Genomic DNA, 25,659 nt, shown 5'->3' on the forward strand with positions numbered 1-25,659 from the left:
CACAGATCCCTATTAGGGTTATTCCTATGAAGTAAAATGTTGCTGTGAATTTTGTAGCACTGGGAAAGTCTTTTTGAAGTGTTTTGAATTAGTGCTTGTTTTACATTGGCATCATTGTCTTGTGTATTCCCCATATTATGATACACATCTAGATAGTACTGTCTAAGCTTATGATTTTAATTGGTTACAACTAGAAATTTGACTCCTGTTCCATATTTCTGAAAATTTTGCCAAACCTTCAGGTTATCTAGTCCAAGAATCAGCCATAATGTTATACTTGCACTGATGTACAGTATTTTGAAATTATTCTCTTATAATAGTAGCAACTACCTTTCTAAACATGTTGCAACTGTGTGGATAGCTTAGACTTTGTGATCACAGTAGACCCTCAGATGTTTTCCAGATATATAATAGTGAAATTTTTTGAAAGTTCAGACCACAATTACAGCCTCTAGTGCTGTTGCTGAATAGGATCTCACACTTAACATTGCTGGCAAGACCTATTATGCATATTTATGGTGTCCCATTTTTTTCTGGTGGTCCATTTTCTTCTATAATAGATGTGACTGGAGACTTGACCATGAAGTGTCAGTGGTACTGTGGAAGTCTTTGCACATTCATAGATGGTGTAACATTTTTGAGTGGACTTAGGCATCTTTAATTTTATTGAATGCTGCTTGACATTCGTCTATCCAACACCGTCAAGCATTTTTTCTTAATAACTTTGGTTAATTGCAATTGTTCAGTAGGTGCTGTGACACAAACTTTGAAAGAAAGATGTGATACTGAGAAAAGCTTTCAGTTGTTTCAATGTTTTTGGTGCCAGAAAATTTTTGACTGCTTTAATGTTTTTCAGATCTGGTACAAAGCCTTCTGGTGATATGATATGACGTAGAAATTCAAGCTGGTCTCTTCAAAACTCAGATTTCTCCAAGTTAATGATTACTCCAGAGCCCAAAATTTAATGAGGTATCTTCTCTATTAACTCCAATTGCTCCTCCAGTGTAGATGTAACTATTAATAAATCATTTCCATAGAGCATCGCTTTATACAGTAAATGGCTCTAGTACTGCATCCAGGGCCACAATTAAAACTCTGGCTCCAACATTTACTCCAAAAGGAAGTACTCTAAATTGATAGCTTTGGCCTCTAAAGGAAAAGCTGTATATTTACTGGAATTTTCTGACAATAGGATCTACAAGTATGAGGTCCTCAGATCAAATCTAATTAAGTACTGAACTCCAAGAAAACTTTTGGATCTAGTCCTCAAGTATGTCTGGTTTTGTTCAAACAGGCACAGTTATTTTATTTATTTCCTGTGCATCCAGAACTAGATGCACTTGTCCATTTGGCATGATAACTGCTAGCAAAGGATTACTGTAACGTGAAAGTGATGTTTCAATTATCCTCCAGTCTAACATTTTTTAATATCCTTCTTCAAAGCTTCATATTTTGTAGATGAGGAGTAGTTTTTCTGAGGGACTACATCCATGTTTTACTGCATACTGGGACACCCTCCTCTAACATTACCTTATATAAGAAACTTCCCCATGGGAAAAATATATTAAAAACAAAGATTCCAAGACTTACCAAGCAAAGCAGGAAAGCACCGGTAGACAGGCACAATAAAATAACACACAAACATACACACAAAATTACGAGCTTTCGCAACCGGCGATTGCTTCGTCAGGAAAGAGGGAAGGAAAAATTCTGTGTGTGTGTTTGTGTGTTTTGTTCATTGTGCCTGTCTGCCGGCACTTTCCCGCTTGGTAAGTCTTGGAATCTTTGTTTTTAATATATTTTTCCCATGTGGAAGTTTCTTTCTTTATATATATATATATATATACCAAGCGGGAAAGCACCGGCAGACAGGCACATGAACAAAACACACAAACACACACACAGAATTACGAGCTTTCGCAACTGGCAGTTGCTTCGTCAGGAAAGAGGGAAGGAGAGGGAAAAATGAAAGGATGTGGGTTTTAAGGGAGAGGGTAAGGAGTCATTCCAATCCCGGGAGCGGAAAGACTTCCCTTAGGGGAAAAAAAGGACAGGTGTACACTCGCACACACACACACATATCCATCCGCACATCTGTGTATGTGCGGATGGATACGTGTGTGTGTGTGTGAGTGTACACCTGTCCTTTTTTTCCCATAAGGGAAGTCTTTCCGCTCCCGGGATTGGAATGACTCCTTACCCTCTCCCTTAAAACCCACATCCTTTCATTTTTCCCTCTCCTTCCCTCTTTCCTGACGAAGCAACTGCCAGTTGCGAAAGCTCGTATTTCTGTGTGTGTGTTTGTGTGTTTTGTTCATGTGCCTGTCTGCCGGCGCTTTCCCGCTTGGTAAGTCTTGGAATCTTTGTTTTTAATATATTTTTCCCATGTGGAAGTTTCTTTCTGTTTTATATATATATATATATATATATATATATATATATATATATATAAAATTTTGTTCCTCTCGCACATAAATTCTATCTCAGTCATGCAGCTCACAGGTAAGTCTCTGAAGATTAGGTATGTGAATTTCATTGCTCCATTACCTCTGTTCAGTTTAACTTGAACCTGCCAATTCTTATTTTGTGATTTCCTGCCAACAGCACCTAAAATCTTGCATTCTCACTGTTGAGGTGGGTATGTGATGAGTGTCAATGATTCTATTCAAAAAATTGCTCAGCATAACATTTATCATGGCTCCTGTGCCTTCCACAATAATAGTGGGAACTCCTTCCACTATTGTACTAAACACCATCTGGGACAAATCCTTCATCTTCTCTTTGCATGCATCAGGGTCAATGTATAACTCTTCATGAATGTCTATATTGTCATTGTATCTCAGCACATATATGCTGCAATTACATCTACTGCCCCCACTCCAGGGTGCTATAAGTGTCGGAAGTCTAGAAACGGTTTATTTTCTTGACCCACTCTGGCAACTTTGGTTTAATAATGATTATGTGAGACATGGGTTCATACCAGCATCATCTCATTTTGTTAGGATACTGTTCAAAATACTTTCTTAAACTGCCTTTTTCATGTTGGGCTCAGGATCATACACTTCCTTCTGAAGACATTCCTGTATGGGCACAAACCAGTATATGCTTAAGAAAGCTCTTTATTCATAAACTGGACACTTTTCAGCTGTTTCTGTAGCCCAAAGGGCAGTATCTCCTTATATGTAAGCAGTCATAAATTTGGTTCCTTGCTAGTTGTTTCATGTGTGGGGTAACACACCTCTAAATCCTCTTCTGTGTACAACTGGATTTCATGAATTTTTCTCCAGAATCAACCCCTGAAAGTGCCTATGATTTAGAAGACTCTCTTCTAGTAGTATAGTGAATAATGTCAGTCCTGCCCCCCCCCCCCCCCCCCCCACCCACATGATTGAATGAACAACCTGTGCAGGGACAGACTGGTCTTGCTCCTCGTTATACCGTCAGTCATATAAATGTGCATTTCCCATCATATCAGCCACATGTGTATTTACTGGTGTTGGATCATGTGTGACACCCTTTACAACTGCTATCTGTTGCCACAGTCTGTTGATCTGATCATTTACTTGTTCATCCAGCTGCAGTATGTCATGCTTTAACTCAATCTTAATTTGTATGAATTCATTTTTTACTAAATCAGTAGAGGTCCTGCACTCATGTGCTCCTTCTTGACTCACTTTGTGCAGTATAATGTAATTGCTTACGGAGTAGTCCCCCCCATGAACCATGGACCTTGCTGTTGGTGGGGAGGCTTGCGTGCCTCAGTGATACAGATAGCCGTACCGTAGGTTCAACCACAACGGAGGGGTATCTGTTGAGAGGCCAGACAAATGTGTGGTTCAAGAAGAGGGGCAGCAGCCTTTTCAGTAGTTGCAAGGGCAACAGTCTGAATGATTGACTGATCTGGCCTTTTAACAATAACCAAAACAGCCTCGCTGTGTTGGTAGTGCGAACGGCTGAAAGCAAGGGGAAACTACGGCCATAATTTTTCCCGAGGACACGCACTTTTACTGTATGATTAAATGATGATGGCATCCTTTTGGGTAAAATATTCCAGAGGTAAAATAGTCCCCAATTCGGATCTCTGGGCGGGGACTACTCAAGAGGATGTCGTTATCAGGAGAAAGAAAACTGGTATTCTATGGATCGGAGTGTGAATGTCAGATCCCTTAATCGGGCAGGTAGGTTAGAAAATTTAAAAAGGGAAATGGATAGGTTAATGTTAGATATAGTGGGAATTAGTGAAGTTCAGTGGCAGTAGGAACAAGACTTCTGGTCAGGTGACTACAGGGTTATAAACTCAAAATCAAATAGGGGTAATGCAGGAGTAGGTTTAATAATGAATAGGAAAATAGGAATGTGGGTAAGCTACTACAAACAGCATAGCGAACACATTATTGTGGTCAAGATAGATACGAAGCCCACACCTACTACAGTAGTACAAGTTTATATGCTAACTAGCTCTGCAGATGACAAAGAAATTGAAGAAATGTATGATGAAATAAAAGAAATTATTCAGATAGTGAAGGGAGACGAAAATTTAATAGTCATGGGTGACTGGAATTCAAGTGTAGGAAAAGGGAGAGAAGGAAACGTAGTAGGTCACTATGGATTGGGGCTAAGAAATGAAAGAATTTTGAACAGAGCACAACTTAATCATAGCTAACACTTGGTTTAAGAATCATGAAAGAAGGTTGTATACATGGTAGAACCCTGGAGATACTAAAAGGTATCAGATAGATTATATAATGGTAACACAGAGATTTAGGAACCAGGTTTTAAATTGTAAGACATTTCCAGGGGCAGATGTGGACTCTGACCACAATCTATTGGTTATGACCTGTAGGTTAAAACTGAAGAAACTGCAAAACGGTGGCAATTTAAGGAGATGGGATCTGGATAAACTGACTAAACCAGAGGTTGTGCAGAGTTTCAGGGAGAGCATAAAGGAACAATTGACAGGAATGGGGGAAAGAAATACAGTAGAAGAAGAATGGGTAGCTTTGAGGGATGAAGTAGAGAAGGCAGCAGAGGATCAAGTAGGTAAAAAGACGAGGGCTAGTAGAAATCCTAGGGTAACAGAAGAAATATTGAATTTAATTTATGAAAGAAGAAAATACAAAAATGCAGTAAATGAAGCAGGCAGAAAGGAATACAAACGTCTCAAAAATGAGATCGACAGGAAGTGCAAAATGGCTAAGCAGGGATGGCTAGAGGACAAATATAAGGATGTAGAGGCTTATCTCACTAGATGTAAGATAGATACTGCCTACAGGAAAATTAAGGAGACCTTTGAAGAAAAGAGAACCACTTGTATGAACAGCAAGAGCTCAGATGGAAACCCAGTTCTAAGCAAAGAAGGGAAAGCAGAAAGGTGGAAGGAGTATATAGAGGGTCTATACAAAGGCGATGAACTTGAGGACAATATTATGGAAATGGAAGAGGATGTAGATGAAGATGAAATGGGAGATACGATACTGCGTGAAGAGTTTGACAGAGCACTGAAAGACCTGAGTCAAAACAAGGCCCCTGGAGTAGACAACATTCCATTGGAACTACTGACAGCATTGTGAGAGCCAGTCCTGACAAAACGCTACCATCAGGTGAGAAAGATGTATGAAATGGGCGAAATACCCTCAGACTTCAAGAAGAATATAATAATTCCAATCCCAAAGAAAGTAGGTGTTGACAGATGTGAAAATTACCGAACAATCAGTTTAATAAGCCACAGCTGCGAAATACGAACACGAATTCTTTACAGACGAATGGAAAAACTGGTAGAAGCCGACATCGGGGAAGATCAGTTTGGATTCCGTAGAAATGTTGGAACACGTGAGGCAATACTGACCCTACGACTTATCTTAGAATAAAGATTAAGGAAAGGCAAGCCTACGTTTCTAGCATTTGTAGACTTACAGAAAGCTTCTGACAATGTTGACTGGAATACTCTCTTTCAAATTCTGAAGGTGGCAGAGGTAAAAGAGGGAGCAAAAGGCTTTTTACAATTTGTACAGAAACCAGATGGCAGTTATAAGACTCGAGGCGCATGAAAGGGAAGCAGCGGTTGGGAAGGGAGTGAAAAAGGGTTGTAGCCTCTCCCCGATGCTATTCAATCTGTATATTGAGCAAGCAGTACAGGAAACAAAAGAAAAATTCGGAGTAGGTATTAAAATCCATGGAGAAGAAATAAAAACTTTGAGGTTCGCTGATGACATTGTAATTCTGTCAGAGACAGCAATGGACTTGGAAGAGCAGTTGAACGGAATGGACAGTGTTTTGAAGGGAAGATATAAGATGAGCATCAACAAAAGCAAAACGAGGATAATGGAATGTAGTCGAATTAAGTCGGGTGATGCTGAGGGTATTAGATTAGGAAATGTGACACTTAAAGTAGTAAAGGAGTTTTGCTATTTGGGGAGCAAAATAACTGATGTTGCTCGAAGTAGAGAGGATATAAAATGTAGACTGGCAATGGCAAGGAAAGCGTTTCTGAAGAAGAGAAATTTGTTAACATCGAGTATAGATTTAAGTGTCAGGAAGTAATTTCTGAAAGTATTTGCATGGATTGTAGCCATGTATGGAAGTGAAACATGGGCGATAAATAGTTTGGACAAGAAGAGAATAGAAGCTTTCGAAATGTGGTGCTACAGAAGAATGCTGAAGATTAGATGGGCAGATCACATAACTAATGAGGAAGTATTGAATAAGATTGGGGAGAAGAGAAATTTGTGGCACAACTTGACCAGAAGAATGGATCAGTTGGTAGGACATGTTCTGAGGCATCAAGGGATCACCAATTTAGTAATGGAGGGTAGCGTGGAGAGTAAAAATCGTAGAGGGAGACCAAGAGATGAATACACTAAGCAGATTCAGAAGGATGTAGGTTGCAGTAGGTACTGTGAGATGAAGAAGCTTGCGCAGGATATAGTAGCATGGAGAGCTGCATCAAACCAGTCGCAGGACTGAAGACCACAACAACAACATATGGAGTAGTTCATTAATTTTTGTCTCTTTGCATCCTTAACCAGGACAAAATGTCATTTGCAAATTGATGGTGTCACCCATCAAAACTTTCTTTGATCTTACTTTTATGCTCCACAATTAAATTCTAAACTGAGTTTTGAGCTATTGTCCTGATGTTTCCATTATGGCATCGGCCATCTTTAGCATTCCCATATCATTCATTAGTTGTTACATCAGGTCCAGAATACCCTCATACATATCCTTTAATGCTGTTATTTCAGAATGTTTTCCCAGCAAATTTACAATGACCTGATCAAATTGTTCCTTCACATCCTGATCAATTGTCATTTTGATTTGATTGTTCTTTAGATACTTGATGTAGTGTTGTTCTAATTTGGTCTAGCTGTCCCCTTGCAGCTTTACTAAAATTCGTTTTATGTTGTGTACCAAAACTTTGAGCCAAATATTCATCACTCACATTTAATTGCATGTCAAGTTCTTGCACAATGCAATTAAAAGTTTTCATCATCACATCCTCTAATTTCTTTTATAAGGTTACAAAGATATCTGCTATTGCAGATGTTTGTTGAACTGTTTCACCTGGAGACAGAGTTACTTCTACTTCTGTCTCAATAGTGGCAGCATCTGTGTTTTTGATAGTCAGTTCTGTCACGCAGGTGTTTTTGACATTTTCTTGACTTTGTTTTTCTTCTGTGTGATCCTATTTCCTATTCCTCCAGTATTCATCATAATGTAGTTATGAATTTTTGATACATTTTATAATTTACTTCACTTTCTTTAGTGTGCATATAAATAATGCAGATTACAGTAATGAAATTATTCTTTAACTTTTGAGAAGATGGATGCAACATTATAAGACAAGATAACACTGACATTTGACTATATTAAACACAGTAGTGACTATCTTATTGTTGCAATCCCAGAGAGTCCAACAATTAGAATAATTAAAATTCTTAAAATCACCAATTGGAAAATTTATGACAGGATATTCCATTGCTGAACATGGATTTTGATAAAAACATGCAATGCATGAATATATGTTTGCCTTGTCAAAGACATGCTACAAATGTAATGGCATGATGTTAGTAATATTACACACATCAAGATACAGTAAAACATTCTTCTGTGCTGAGTTACTGTCATTTAAATTCTTAAGCTATGGACCCTTTGGTGGCTATGGAGCATTACCATTGTTTAAGGGCTTGTTGATCAAGAAAATACTATACCGGCTTCCAAGTAAAAGATGTTAATGGACATTAATTTGCATTTTATAAAAATAGATCCGTACATTTTACTTGCAGAGAGTAAAATAATCAAATGACATGACACAATAAGTAATAGGTCATTCTGCCTTCAAACAATGTGCACACAGTTTAATGATACACCTACCTGGAAAGTATAAAATCATCAAATAAAATTAATCTGGTAGTAGTAAAGGGTTTCTATGATAACTGCAGTCATCACTATCCATGAATAAAATCATTATTATTCAGTAAATCATGTATTTAACTAGAATGACAACACATGCCTGCTAATCCATTCACAGACAGAACAAATAATGAGTAGCCAGAAGGTAAGTCTGAACTTCCAGATACATCATACACTGAAGAATCAAAGAAACAGGTACACCTACCTAATATCATTCTACTCCATCCTGTGCAAGCTGCTTCATCTCCCAGTATGCACTGCAGCCTAAATCCTTCTGAACCTGCTGAGTGTATTCATCTATAGGTCTCCCTCCACGATTTTTACCGTTCATGCTGCTCTCCAATACTAAATTGGTGATCCCTTGATGCCTCAAAACATTCCCTACCAACAAGCCCCTTCTTCTTGTCAAGTCGTGCCACAAACTCCTCTTCTCCTCTATTCTATTCAATACCTCCTCATTAGTTACGTAATCTACCCATCTAAAATTTAGCATTCTTCTGTAGCACCACATTTTGAAAGCTTCTATTCTCTTCTTGTCCAAAGTATTTATCATCCATGTTTCACTTCCATACATGGCTACACTCCATACAAATCACTTTCATAAACGACTTCCTGACACTTAAACCTATACTCGATGTTAACAAATTTCTCTTCTCCAGAAACGCTTTCCTTGCCACTGCCAGTCTACATTTTACATTGTCTCTACTTCAACCATCATCAGTTATTTTTCTCCCCAAATAGCAAAACTCCTTTACTACTTAAAGTGTCTCATTTCCTAATCTAATTCCCTCAGCATCCAATTTAATTCAACTACATTCCATTATCCTTGTTTTGCTTTTGTTGATGTTCATCTTATATCCTCCTTTCAAGACACTGTGCATTCCGTTCAACTGCTCTTCCAAGTTCTTTGCTGTCTCTGACAGAATTACAATGTCATCGGCAAACCTCAAAGTTTTTATTTCTTCTCCATGGATTTGAATTCCTACTCAAAATTTTTCTTTTGTTTCCTTTACTGCTTGCTCAATATACAGATTGAACAACACTGGGGAGAGGCTACAACCCTGTCTCACTCCCTTCCCAACCGCTGCTTCCCTTTCATGCGCCTCGACTCTTATAACTGCCATCTGGTTTCTGAACAAATTGTAAATAGTGTTTCGCTCCCTGTATTTTACCCCTGCCACCTTCAGAATTAGAAAGAGAGTATTCCAGTCAACATTGTCAAAAGCTTTCTCTAACTCTACAAATGCTAAAAACATAGGTTTGCCTTTCTTAATCTTTATTCTAAGATAACTCGTAAGGTCAGTAATGACTCAGGTGTTGCAATATTTCTACGGAATCCAATCTGTTCTTCCCCAAAGTCGGCTTCTACTAGCTTTTCCATTCGTCTGTAAAGAATTTGCGTTAGTATTTTACAGCTGTGACTTATTAAACTGATAGTTCAGTAATTTTCACATCTGTCAACACCTGCTTTCTTTGGGATTTAATTAATAATCAGTTTTATGGTTTCTGGGTTTAATACACAATCAAAACACAAAGCAAAATTAAACACAATGATATTCTCACCATAATGATAATTCTTGTTATATCTAAAACCAAAGATGATGTGACTTCCCAAACGAAAGTGCTGGCAGATCGATAGACACACAAACAAACACAAACATACACTCAAAATTGAAGCTTTCACAACCAACGGTTGCTTCATCAGGAAAGAGGGAAGGAGAGGGAAAGATGAAAGGATGTGGGTTTTAAGGGAGAGGGTAAGGAGTCATTCCAATCCCGGGAGCGGAAAGACTTACCTTAGGGGAAAAAAAGGATGGGTATACACTCTCACACACACACACACACATATCCATCCACACATATACAGACATAAGCAGACATATTTAAAGGCAAAGATAATTCTTGTTATTAGTATACTGAAATTTAAATGAAATACCCAAAAAATACTTATCCTTTTGCTAGAAAAGATGTAGAAGAATGAAATTCAAAAGAAAGGAAATAGAATTTCATCAAGGAGGTAGCGCATGGTTGCCAACTCATGTACCAACTATAGAGCAGGCTGTCCTACATGTTTTTTTCCCTCTACTCTCCTCTACCCTGATTTATAAACACATTATTTTGTGCGATTCCCCTTAAATTAGTATAGTTATTACAGGTTTGCTCCAAATTTCCTCCTGTATGGTGGCTATCTGAGAAGCTCTTTCAATTTTTGATGTATAGTTGAAAAATTCACTGAAATTCCTCCTTGCAGCAAGAAAAGACAGCTTTCTCACCTTGTTGGGCAGCCTGTTTTCCCCTATCAGTGTAACTGCCTTTACAATGAAGGGGTCATACTTCACTTAATTTGTCAGGACTACAGAATACTTTTCTAGAACTTGTCTTACCATTCATTGTTTGTATGTTTCCTCGTGGCTTAATCTGTTAACCTGATTACAACTAATAAAAACAGCTTTATCAGGAACAGTATAACATTCAGAAGATACATCAGGAATTCTGAGTAAAATTTCTATTTCCTTGAACTTAGTTTCATATTCACTATAATGTTCGCATACAAATTCAGTTACTTTCTCCATCTCCTCAGTCACTACTCGTAAACAATTTACTTTGACCTGTTTCAATCCAGTTTGATTCTGATCAATATGATTCCCTATATTTTAAGTTTCAGGACACTTCAATACAGGTCTGATCCATTACGGCATTTGCATCAACATAGTATTGATCCAATTTAGTGTTCAAGTCAGCATTGAGACAAGCTTTAAGGTCAGCATAGTGCTGATCCATTTCAGAATTCTAGCTACTAATAATTTTCATTAACTAAGACTACATGCAGTCTGTTAGATCTTGCTTAACCAAGTAAAGTATGTTACCTTTCATTGGTTACTCCTGTCATAGTTCTTGTATGGCAAATTACTTAAACTCATATCAAATAGTACTCAACTTTGTGGTGAGCTCATCACACTCCCCCACCATCTCCCACAACCCTCCCCCCCCCCCCCCCCCCTAACTGTAGTGTCTGATACTGATTTCCTGGTCCGATGCATCTGATGAAACATTTAGTTTATAGTGTGCAATCCTTATGATGACAGTTTTCTCTGTCTGTTAGTTGGCTGCAAACTGTGAATCTATAATCCCAATAGTGAAACTGCACTTGAATTTTAAGTTATAGGCATATTAAATAAAGAACACAGATGCACAACATTGATTATTTATGAGAAGTTTATTGCCACAAAATATAATTATTGATGATACCAGATTATAGTCACTAATTCAGTTTTAGAACACATACAACACAATGACTGTTAACAGCCTGTTTACGTACAAGTTCATTGTTACAGATTAAGTATGCAATATTCCTCTCCTACCATTGTCATTACCTTAACACAGTTCTTGATCATTCAGATAGTTTTCCTGTGCATTACAATTCATGTACTTTTTCAATATAGTCCATGCTGTTGGCTAACAAAAACTCTACTAAACTGAAACTGAACTTCAGCTTTTTGCAACTGACTGTTAAACTACTATTTGCAACTGACTGCTAAACTACTATTTGCAACTGACTGCTAAACTAATGATTTTCTGGAACCATGGAGAACTGGTCAGCAATGTTAAACTGGTTATTAGTTCTTAGGTTTTAATTTTGACATACATAATTATTTACAGTGATGACATTATGATACCTTCAAATCCTGATATCTCCTGGATAGTAGTCTTTGTCATCTAGGAAGTCAACCCAATTTTCCACTCTTCTGTGCATCCCTCTCTATTAACTGCTGGCAATCAATAAGATTCATTTTGTTTGTTGGAGGTTAGTCATGAGTTACAGCCAGATGGCAAGAATCTCTCTCCTGCATGCTACACTGTTGCTGTATTGCTTGGTAATGCAGTTTCATCCATAGATGAACTGAATTATTCATTCAACTGTCAATGTAATTTTCTTGTACCATCATAGCTGTGAGTGCATACATGTAGATATGTTAGTGCAATTTCAAAATAAATTCATCAGGTGATGGCAGTTAATGTGAAGTGCTTCACAAGCAGATGAGGGTGATTATTTACCAAATTTACAACTTTTTCAAACATGAATCTGAAAGTGGGACTCCTGCTGTTCACATTCATTTGAAGACACAAGAATAGTCTGCAGAAGCATGTGGTGTCCACAAAAGAACTGCACAGAAAGTTGTAAATGAAAGCTGTAGAAACATCAGGAAAAATTGAATTGGTATTGCCTGGAAAGCACTGAAATTTCAAGGAACCAGTAACACAAATGGGTAGTTTTGACAAGGATCTTTTAAAGTGCTCCATGTTTGAAATGCATATAAATGGTTGTAAGCTACCCCTCCCTTCTTTGTTGATGCTATAGTCTACAATGGTGAAGTCTTTTCATAAGATTCGAGAGGAGTAAGATTTACAATAAACTTTTCATTTTTCTTTTCTTGTGCAGTTGACTCCAGTACTTCATGTCTAGCGGTCTGATTCTTGAAGCTGAAAATTTCACATTTTAGGTTCTCATGGTCCAACTGATCTAAATAAATTTGAATAATGTCTAGACAGAATGTTTGTTTTTTCAGCATTTATTTGTGCCACATTATACTATATCACACTGTCTTTTGAATTTTCATATTAACAAAGCAGAAATTACATTGTTCATCCAAACTACAAAAATACAGCCAATCACATCAGAGGCATGCTTACTACTGCTTCACTCTGCAGTAATAACAATATTTCAGAGGTTTTACAATTTTTCTTGACAATGAGTTTCTGTTAATTTAGATTATTATTTTATAAATGAACTCAGAAATAAACATAATAAACAGTACAAGCTTTTGTAATTAATAGTAGGAATTTTAAGTGTGCCAGATATTCTGTAATTTGAAATACTTAAAAAAATATTTTAACTGTACAGTCAGAGCTAGTACATATTGATGGTAACAATGAAATCAATGTAGTTCCTTTCCATAAATTTTAGTTTGAAATAAGCACTTTGTGTACAAAATCATTTGAATTTTTTTAGGAAAAAGCCGGTAAAAACTGATCTGTCCAGAGTTCAAAAAATATTTCTGGAATTGACTACTTCTGTTGAGGAAAAGTAATACTAGGAGAGGATGTCCTTTTCCAATATCCCCCTCACGAAATTTGGAAACAATGTGTTTCCATATTTTGTAACCTACTATGAGGTTTGCCAAATGGTGAACAAATGATGCAAGAAGATAGAATACAGATGCATAGAATCATCTGATACATAATATGTAAAAGAATACATTATAAAAATATCTACTGTACAAGTCATAATTTATTAATGTAACAGGACATGGCATTCAGCTTTTTAGATCTGTGGAACATTCTGTCACAAAACAAATGATACAAAGTCAACACTACAACATTACAACACTCGACTATAGAAATAAGTCCAAAGACAATGTAAATTACTAGGATAATAAATTGGAAGTTTATACCTTTAAAGTCACACCTACAAAATCTTCAAAAGAGAAGAAAAAAATTCAGATGATAAGTGTATGACGAGTGAGTCCACTTTAAAAACGACGGGTATAGACCAGATGAGACACTTACGTTCCTGCAAAACTGGATTCACGTGTTGCACAAGCAGGTAGGTCCTTGTAACTCGAGGTGTCATATCCTCGAAGGAAAAATGACTGAGAATGAAGGAGCTTGTGATACCCCACCACACAGTAGCATGAGCTGAGTGCAGTGGATGTTTCCGCAGAACACGTGGCACAGTAGAGCCCCATTTGTGACAGTTATGTTCACAGCTCCATGGAGAGTAAGACATGCCCCCTGTGTCCATACAATATTCCCCAGCCACATGTCATCCAGTTGAATGCCTTCCGAAAAACAAAGAGTAAAGTCACGGAGTTGTTGCCTATCTTGGCGCTTCATTTGGTGCACATTCTGAATCTTTTAGGGATACCAATGTAAAATATTTCACAAAATCTTTTGAACTGTTGCCCAGGGGAGACAATTCCCGTCAAACAGCTGGAGAAATTGCTGCAGAATTTGAGGCATGTGTTGCACAGTTGGCTATAAAACTACAGCAACTTCAACAGCTGCCAATCAGTCAATCAATCAGTCAAATTTTATTGTCGTTTTCAGCTCATAAAGCAATAGACAACGCCAAGATAACTTACATTTTTAACATTAATTATTAAATACAATTTAGTTTGGATTACAGGAGGCCATCCGCTAGACACAGTGTTGAAAGACAGTATTTTCAGTTTAAAAAAATTCATCTACGGTGTAGAAAGGATTATTTACTTGTATTCTGTACAACTTAGCTTTGAAGATATTGACAGGCACCTCTTTTAAATATATACTTAACTTACTGTACAACTTAAGTCCAAGAACTAAATATGAATTCTGTGACTTTCATAGCCTTTGATATGGTACATCTAAACAAGATTTGTTCCTGGTGTTATGGCTATGTACATCCCTTCTTAATGATATATTTGAAATATTGTTCCTAACATACAATAGAACATTATAGATGTACAAGTTTATTATCGTCAGGCACTGCAATTTAACAAACAAGGGTTTACAGTATTCTAATTTATCTGAGTTGGTTATTATTCTTACTAATTTATTTTGTGAAAGTAGAATGCCCTTTACGTGAGTGCTATTGCCCCACAATAAGATTCCATATGATATGATACTTTGAAAGAAAGCAAAATATGCTGACCTTATATAACTATTAGGGACATGTCTTTTAAGTTTCTAATTAAATAGATAACTCTTGAGAGTTTGGCAGATAAATGTTTGACGTGTTGTTCCCATGTCAACTTGTTGTCTACTGTAACACCTAAAAATTTTACACTTTCTAAGTCATGATTCTATCTTAAGCTAAAGGAAAGTGCCTGGGTCTTACTTTCATGTAGTAGAAAACCATTTGCTCTAAACCATAATGAACTCTGAGCAAGTGTATGGGGGAGCTAAAGAATGGGATGCCTCCCCTTCCCTGCAGCATCACCTAACTCACTTGTTTCTTCCAATTTCTTGATCATATTCTTCAACCAGTTTATTGATATGGGGGCTCTTCGCAGATGTTTCTGTCTGCGATATTCCCACAGTGCACCACTGCTATTGCTGCCGTTCATGATAAAACAACTTTACCAGCAGTGCACAGTCGCTCTTCTCAATACGTATTGTGTTTCGTGCAGAAAACTTAAACTTCTTAACTGTTTACACCGACATTTACATCACAAAAGAAATCATCACGAGTTGCCAAGCGACAAACAACATACTTACGTTAAAACAGTAAACGTTTTACATTCCAAATGCTTACATAGCCTTGTTTCCAAGTGATGGCAGAAAGTGGAACTGTTATTTTTTTCAGCACATTCCGAGTGGGCATCGATAAATGGACATGCCTGTGATGTTTTCTAACCGTCCTCTGATGTATACAGCCCGCATGGCAGCCCTCTGAAGACCATCAGTTTGATTGTAATTACCTGATGTCTGCAATCATTCAGAGGCCAACATTTACTTAACGTGTATACTTCATTTTCTACTGAAACAAATAAGCAGTGGTACAAAACATATTATATAAAGATGACAAATGTGTATTGTTTACCAACAAACATTTATTGTGAACCTTAAGTAACACAAATACAGCCCTTACAGTTCATTGTCTTTACTGGTTAGTAATTCTGTCCATATGGTTTTAACAGTAGTACGAGGGTGGTTTGAAAAATTCTCAGAAGGGAATAGAAAAAAAGTACTATCATCACTGAAACTATTTTTTTTTTCGATTAGTCTCCTTGTAGGTTAACGCACTTTGTCCAACGATGTCCCAGTGCCTTGTTCCATTTCCAAAATGAGTTTCCTCCAGGCCTACAAATTAGTTGTCAACTCTGGCTAACAATACTTCGTCTAAAGTGAATCTTCGTCCACCAAGAAAAATTTTCAGTTTTGGTAAGAGATGGAAATATGACGAAGCCACATCAGGTGAATAAGGTGTGTGTGGCACCAATTCATACTTTAGTTCATGTAATTTTGCCATGGCAATGGTACATGCGCCGGGAGTCGCAGCACCCATCTTGCAGATAATTTTTTCATTTCTAATTCATCAGTTAAAATGTGATATACCCTTTCGCATGACATCAGGCAAGTGTGAGGAATTTCACGCACTTTCAATCGGCAATCTTCCATCACTATTTTGTGCACTTTAGCAATGTTTTCTGGAGTAGTGTCGCATCTTGGCCGACCACTGCGTGGATCATCATCTAAGCTCTCCCGACCAAGTTTAAATTCATTTGTCCACTTGACAACAGCTGAATGTGAAGGAGCAGAACCTCCCCAGTGTATTCTGGAAATCGGCATGAATGTCCTTTGGTTTCGTACATTTCTTTACGAAGTACTTAATCACTGCTCGAATCTCGATTTTTCCATCTCCCAAAATCACTAGCGGGAACAACAACCGAGCCACGTCACCACCACAGCTCTCTTCCAAAAGCACTGACGTGGCATGTGTTTACAGGCAAAAGTCCAATGAATATCACATGAACAACTCGTTGCGCTAGCGCTAACCTCACCTGGTGATCCCGAGAACTTTTAAAATCGCCCTCGTACTCCCCCCCCCCCCCCCCCCCCTCCCTCCATGAACCATGGTCCTAGCCGTTGGTGGGGAGGCTTGCGTGCCTCAGCGATACAGATGGCCGTACTGTAGGTACAACCACAACGGAGGGGTATCTGTTGAGAGACCAGACAAACGTGTGGTTCCTTTTCAATAGTTGCAGGGGCAACAGTCTGGATGATTGACTGATCTGGCCTTGTAACACTAACCAAAACGCCCTTGCTGTGCTGGTCCTGCGAAAGGCTGAAAGCAAAGGGAAACTACAGCCATAATTTTTCCCAAGGGTATGCAGCTTTACTGTATGGTTAAATGATGATGGCGTCCTTTTGGGTAAAATATTCCAGAGGTAAAAATAGTCCCCCATTCGGATCTCCAGGCGGGGACTACTCAAGAGGACGTCGTTATCAAGAGAAAGAAAACTGGCGTTCTGCGGATCGTAGCGTGGAATGTCAGATCCCTTAATCGGGCAGTTAGTTTAGAAAACTTAAAAAGGGGAATGGATAGGTTAAAGTTAGATAGAGTGGGAATTAGTGAAGTTCGGTGGCAGGAGGAACAATACTTTTGGTCAGGTGAATACAGGGTTGTAAATACAAAGTCAAACAGTGGTAATGCAGGAGTAGGTTTAATAATAAATAAAAAAAAAACAGGAGTGTGGGTAAGCTACTACAAACAGCATAGTGAACACATTATTGTGGCCAAGATAAACATGAAGCCCACGCCTACTACAGTAGTACAATTTCATATGCCAACTAGCTCTGCAGATGAAGAAATTGATGAAATGTATGATGATATAAAAGAAATTATACAGGTAGTGAAGGGAGACGAAAATTTAATAGTGATGGGTGACTGGAATTCGTACGAAGAGGGAAGGAAGGAAACATAGTAGGTGAATATGGATTGGGGGAAAGAAATGAAACAGGAAGCCGTCTGGTAGAATTTTGCACAGAACATAACTTAGTCATAGCTAACACCTGGTTCAAGAACCATAAAAGAAGGTTGTACACATGGAAGAATCCTTGAAATACTAAAAGGTATCAGATAGATTATATAATGGTAAGACAGAGACTTAGGAACCAGGTGCAGGGTGTCCAGAAAAGGACTCCCCGATTTCAAAATTAAATATCTCGAAAATAAAAAGATCGATAGAGGAATGCAGTAAACGGTATGTTTATTGTAAAAGCTGTAAGAAATTTATACAGCAGTTTGAAATAATAGTTACAAAAGCTGCTAACAGATGGCGCTGTAATCGCCATATGTAATGCCTAGTGTAAATAGTGATCCGAAGCCCAGAGCGATCAGTTCCACTATTGAAACGCGAAAGGAGGTTAGCGTACCGAAAAAAGAGTTTAAAACCATGTACTCTATTGAACAACGCGTTTTTATGGTGCTAGAGTACCACAGGTTAGAAGAGAGTCCTACGGCAACAACGGGAAGTTTTCAAGCACGATTTAATGTTCCAAACTGACCCGATGTGAAAACCATTCGTACGCTCTTCGCAAAATTTCAACGAACAGGCAGCGTAACTGATGATCTAGTGGGGCATGTTGGTCGTAAACAAACCGCAGTTACGCCTGAAATTATCGCCACAGTTCCTGGAATTATTCAGCGAAATCCAATGTCATCCGTCCGTAGAATTGCGTCTGAGACTGGTTTGAAGCGTTCCAGCACGCAGAAAATACTGAGAAAGAGCCTACACATGTTTCCATTCAAAATTCAACACACTAGGCCATACCCGTACGAGCTGTGCTACAAAGGGTTGCCTTTTTAATCAGATGCTCACAATGATTGATACTGAAGGACTTGATGTTGGCTGCATCCGGTTTACAGATGAAGTACACTTCCACCTGAATGGATACGTGAATAAGCAGAACTGGCGATTTTTGGGTTCCGAAAAACCGTATTGGTGTGAAGCGAAACCCCTGTATTCTCCTAAAGTTACTGTGTGGGCTGCAGTAAGCAGCAGAGGAATTATTGGCCCTGTTTTCATTCGAGAAACGGCAACTGGTGCACGTTACGTTGCAATTTTGGAACACTTTGTCGCCACACAGCAAGCGTTAGAGGATCGACCAGGTACTGAATGGTTTATGCAAGATGGAGCCCGACCACATCGGACCGAACAAGTGTTTCACTTTCTTGAGCAATATTTCGGGAATCGAGTCATTTCTTTGGAATATCCCAAATTTACTGGTTCAGGCATGGATTGGCCTCCATATTCGCCAGTTTTGACTCCCTGTGACATTTTTTTGTAGGGCACAGTGAAAGACATGGTCTACCCGAAGCATCGCGCCACGCTGGACGAGCTTGAATCGGCGATCTCTATGGCATGTGAATCCATTTCGGTTGAGACACTACGAAATGTGATGGAGAATTTCATTCTTCCTTTGCGCCACCTCTGTAGTGCCAATGGTGAACATTTTGAAAATATCGTGATCTGATTGTTTGCAAAGATTGTTTTCATACGATTATTTCACTTATGTATGCTGATATGAGCTGTACAGCAGCTATTGTAACTATTATTTCAAACTGCTGTATAAACTTCTTACAGCTTTCACAATAAACATACCGTTTACTGCATTCCTCTATCGATCTTTGTTTTCAAGATATTTAATTTTGAAATCAGGGAGCCCTTTTCTGGACACCCTGTACTACCTTGTAAGACATTTCCAGGGGCAGATGTGGACTCTGACCACAATCTATTGGTTATGAACTATAGATTAAAACTGAACAAACTGCAAAAATGTGGGAATTTAAGGAGATGGGACCTGGAAAAACTGATTAAACCAGAGGTTGTACAGAGTTTCAGGGAGATATTCAAGGAGAGCATAAGGGAACAATTGTTACAAATGGGGGAAAGGAATACAGTAGAAGAAGAATGGGTAGCTTTGAGAGATGAAGTAGTGAAGGCAGCAGAGGATCAAGTAGGTAAAAAGACGAGGGCTAGTAGAAATCCTTGCGTAAAAGAAGAAATATTGAATTTAACTGATGAAAGGAGAAAATATAAAAATGCAGTAAATGGAGCAGGTAAAAAGGAATGCAGACGTCTCAAAAATGAGATCGACAGGAAGTGCAAAATGGCTAAGCAGGGATGGCTAGAGGACAAATGTAAGGATGTAGAGGCTTATCTCACTAGGGGTAAGATAGATACTGCCAACAGGAAAATTAAAGAGACCTTTGGAGAGAAGAGAACCACTTGTATGAACATCAAGAGCTCAGATGGAAACCCAGTTCTAAGCAAAGAAGGGAAAGCAGAAAGGTGGAAGGAGTATATAGAGGGTCTATACAAGGGCGATGTACTTGAGGACAATGTTATGAAAATGGAAGAGGATGTAGATGAAGATGAAATGGGAGATACGATACTACGTGAAGAGTTTAACAGCACTGAAAGACCTGAGTCGAAACAAGGCTCCTGGAGTAGACAATATTCCATTGGAACTACTGACGGCCTTGGGAGAGCCAGTCCTGACAAAACTCTACCATCTGGTGAGCAAGATGTATGAGACAGGTGAAATACCCTCAATCCTCAAGAAGAATATAATAATTCCAATCCCAAAGAAAGCAGGTGTTGACAGATGTGAAAATTACCGAACTATCAGTTTAATAAGTCACAGCTGCGAAATACTAACGCGAATTCTTTACAGACGAATGGAAAAACTAGTACAATCCGACCTAGGGGAATATCAGTTTGGATTCCGTAGAAATGTTGGAACACGTGAGGCAATACTGACCCTACGACTTATCTTATACGCTAGATTAAAGAAGGGCAAACCTACTTAGAGAAATCTTTTGACAATGTTGACTGAAATACTCTCTTTCAAATTCTGAAGGTGGCAGGGGTAAAATACGGGGAGCGAAAGGCTATTTACAATTTGAACAGAAACCAGATGGCAATTATAAGAGTCGAGGGACATGAAAGGGAAGCAGTCGTTGGGAAGGGAGTGAGACAGGGTTGTAGCCTCTCCCCGATGTTATTCAATCTGTATATTGAGCAAGCAGTGAAGGAAACAAAAGAAAAGTTCGGAGTAGGTATTAAAATCCATGGATAAGAAATAAAAACTTTGAGGTTCGCCGATGACATTGTAATTCTGTCAGAGACAGCAAAGGACTTGGAAGAGCAGTTGAACGGAATGGATAGTGTCTTGAAAGTAGGATATAAGATGAGCATCAACAAAAGCAAAACGAGGATAATGGAATGTAGTCGAATTAAGTCGGGTGATGCTGAGGGTATTAGATTAGGAAATGTGACACTTAAAGTAGTAAAGGAGTTTTGCTATTTGGGGAGCAAAATAACTGATGTTGGTCGAAGTAGAGAGGATATAAAATGTAGACTGGCAATGGCAAGGAAAGCGTTTCTGAAGAAGAGAAATTTGTTAACATCGAGTATAGATTTAAGTATCAGGAAGTCATTTCTGAAAGTATTTGTATGGATTGTAGCCAGGTATGGAAGTGAAACATGGGCGATAAATAGTTTGGACAAGAAGAGAATAGAAGCTTTCGAAATGTGGTGCTACAGAAGAATGCTGAAGATTAGATGGGTAGATCACATAACTTTTGAGGAAGTATTGAATAGGATTGGGGAGAAGAGAAGTTTGTGGCACAACTTGACCTGAAGAAGGGATCGGTTGGTAGGACATGTTCTGAGGCAATCAGACTACAAATGAAGTAGGTTACAGTACGCTTGTTCGCCCACTGCTTGAATATTGCTCAGCAGTGTGGGATCCGCACCAGATAGGGTTGATAGAAGAGATAGAGAAGATCCAACGGAGAGCAGCGCGCTTCGTTACAGGATCATTTAGTAATCGCGAAAGCGTTACGGTGATGCTAGATAAACTCCAGTGGAAGACTCTGCAGGAGAGGCGCTCAGTAGCTCGGTACGGGCTTTTGTTAAAATTTGGAGAACATACCTTCACCGAAGAGCCAAGCAGTATATTGCTCCCTCCTACGTATATCTCGCGAAGAGACCATGAGGATAAAATCAGAGAGATTAGAACCCACGCAGAAGCATACCGACAAGCCTTCTTTCCACGTACAATACGAGACTGGAATAGAAGGGAGAAGCGATAGAGGTACTCAGGGTACCCTCCGCCACACCCCGTCAGGTGGCTTGCGGAGTATGGATGTAGATGTAGATGTAGATGTAGATCAAGGGATCACCAATTTAGTATTGGAGGGTAGCGTGGAGAGTAAAAATCGTAGAGGGAGACCAAGAGATGAATACACTAAGCAGGTTCAGAAGGATGTAGGTTGCAGTAGGTACTGTGAGATGAAGATGCTTGCGCAGGATAGAGTAGCATGGAGAGCTGCATCAAACCAGTCTCAGGACTGAAGATCACAACAACAACAACAACTATGCACGGATCTGTTTACGAATTTAAAGTGAAATGCAACAATAGTTTTGTTTCTAGGCACTACAATATTCCATTCATTTCTAGAGACAAAGTAACACAGGTAATTGAATCTATGCTTCAACAAGGTGTAATCGAAACTGCAGCTAGACCTCACAACAGTGCTTTACACTTCGTTCCAGAAAACGAGGTTTTTCTCAGATTTGTTTTAGATTCGAGACTAATGATATCATCGTAACAGAAACAGATAGACCGCAAACATTAGATGAGTTGCTAAAAAAATTTCACGGCGTCATCGTCTTTTCCACACATTTTAAAATCATGATTCTCGCAGATCTAATTACGCCCTAAATGTCGCAAATACACATGTGATCGAAAGTATCCGGACACCCGGCTGAAAATGACTTGCATGTTCATGCCGCCCTCCATCGGTAATGCTGGAATTCAGCATCGTGTTGGCCCACCCTCAGCCTTGATGACAGCTTCCACTCTCGCAGCCATACGTTCAATCAGGTGCCGAAAGGTTTCTTGGGGAATGGCAGCCCATTCTTCACGGAGTGCTGCACTGAGGAGAGGTGTCGATGTTGGTCAGTGAGGCCCGGCACGAAGTCAGCGTTCCGAAACATCCCATAGGTGGTATACTGGATCCAGGTCAGGACCCTGTGTAGGCCAGTCCGTTACAGGGATGTTATTGTCCTGTGACCACTCTGCCACAGGCCGTGCATTATGAAAAGCTGCTCGATCGTGTTGAAAGATGCAATCGCCATCCCCGAATTGCTCTTCAACAGTGGGAAGCAAGAAGGTGCTTAAAATCAATGTAGGCCTGTGCTGTGACAGTGACACGCAAAACAACAAGGGTGCAAGCTCCCTCTATCAAAAACACGACCACACGATAACACCACCGTCTCCGAATTTTACTGTTGGCACTACACAGACTGGCAGATGACGTTCACCGGGCTTTCGCCATACACACATCTTGGCATCGGATCGCCACATTGTGTACCGTGATTCGTCATTCCACACAACGTTTTTCCACTGTTCAGTCGTCCAATGCTTACGCTCCTTGCACGAAGCGAGGCGTCGTTGGGCATTTACCGCTTCATGTATGGCTTGTGAGCAGCCGCTCTACCGTGAAATCCAAGTTTTCTCACCCCCCGCCTAACTGTCATAGTACTTGCAGTGGATCCTGATGCAGTTTGGAATTCCTGTGTGGTGGTCTGGATAGATGTCTGCGTATTACACTTTACGACCCTCTTCAACTGTCTGCGGTCTCTGTCAGTCAACAGACGAGGTGGGCCTGTACGCTTTTGTGCTGTACGTGTCCCTTCACACTTCAGCTTCACTATCATATCGGAAACGGTGAACCTAGGAATGTTTAGGAGCGTTGAAGTCTCGCGTACAGACGTAAGACACAAGTTACCCTCAATCACCTAACGACGTTCGAAGTCCGTGAGATCCGCGGAGGGTCCCATTCTGCTCTCTCACAATGTCTAATGACTACTGAGGTCGCTGATACGGATTACCTGGAAGTAGGTGTCCAGATAGTTTTGATCACATAGTGTATAAAGTCTTTTTATGGTTCGGAATTTGTTTCAGTTTGGCAAACTACCTTTCGGTCTTAATGCTTCATCTGTAGTTTTCATCAGAATTCTTCCAACACATTTAAAGGACAGAATCACTACTTACGTCGATGACAGCGTCTTGGATTCATTATTGGAAACATTTTCAATTCATGGAATTACTGTCAATTCAAGCATATCTGAATTTGGAAAATCATCCATTAAATTTTAAGGTCAAATCATTTCAACCTATGGTACTGCACCCGATCCAGGAGAACTTCTGGCCATTTGTGACATTGCAGTTCCCACTGCTAAACGCCAAGTTACAATTCTTTTTATGTCTCGTCAGTTTTTTCGCCATTTCATCCACTACATAGCCCTGGCCACTTCAAGATTGTGTCATTTAGGGGTTAAAAATTGAAATTGGCTTTGGAAAAAACAAGAACAAAAGGAATTTGATAAATTGCAACAAACTTTACTAAATGCACCTCTACTTTTTTGCGCGGGTCTTTCACTTAGCTTTTGCATCTCTAATGATAGCTCCAAGACCTCGCGTCCACGTGTTTCAAGAGAGAAAAATGGCATCACTGTTACTAAGAGCATTGCATTTGCCTAGCGTGTTCTTTCCGCTTCTGAACTAAATCATTCAGTCACGGAACTTGAGGCATTAACTGTCATGTGAGCCTTCACAAAGTTTCGTTATTACTTATTTGGCAAACATGAAACTACACGCAGGCCATCATGCGTTACCATTTCTTATGAACGCCAAACTTTCTCACGATCACTTGGGGGTGTGGACATTATATTTACAGAAATTTCATTTCACTGTTATACACATTCCTATAAAAGACAATATTGTTGTTGACACCTTTTCACGATCTCTTTGTGTCTCACAATTTGGTTCAGCCACAGAATGTCAGCCTAATCTCAGTCTTCAATGCATACAACAAATTGATTTCGAAAATTACACTCCTGGAAACTGAAATAAGAACACCGTGAATTCATTGTCCCAGGAAGGGGAAACTTTATTGACACATTCCTGGGGTCAGATACATCACATGATCACACTGACAGAACCACAGGCACATAGACACAGGCACTAGTACAGTGTATATCCACCTTTCGCAGCAATGCAGGCTGCTATTCTCCCATGGAGACGATCGTAGAGATGCTGGATGTAGTTCTGTGGAACGGCTTGCCATGCCATTTCCACCTGGCGCCTCAGTTGGACCAGCGTTCGTGCTGGACGTGCAGACCGCGTGAGACGACGCTTCATCCAGTCCCAAACACGCTCAATGGGGGGACAGATCCGGAGATCTTGCTGGCCAGGGTAGTTGACTTACACCTTCTAGAGCACGTTGGGTGGCACGGGATACATGCGGACGTGCACTGTCCTGTTGGAACAGCAAGTTCCCTTGCCGGTCTAGGAATGGTAGAACGATGGGTTCGATGACGGTTTGGATGTACCGTGCACTATTCACCAGAGGTGTACGGCCAGTGTAGGAGATCGCTCCTCACACCATGATGCCGGGTGTTGGCCCTGTGTGCCTCGGTCGTATGCAGTCCTGATTGTGGCGCTCACCTGCACGGCGCCAAACACGCATACGACCATCATTGGCACCAAGGCAGAAGCGACTCTCATCGCTGAAGACGACACGTCTCCATTCGTCCCTCCATTCACGCCTGTCGCGACACCACTGGAGGCGGGCTGCACGATGTTGGGGCGTGAGCGGAAGACGGCCTAACGGTGTGCGGGACCGTAGCC

Source organism: Schistocerca gregaria, chromosome 5 (assembly GCF_023897955.1).
Source record: "Schistocerca gregaria isolate iqSchGreg1 chromosome 5, iqSchGreg1.2, whole genome shotgun sequence".
Taxonomy (NCBI): Eukaryota; Metazoa; Arthropoda; class Insecta; order Orthoptera; family Acrididae; genus Schistocerca; species Schistocerca gregaria.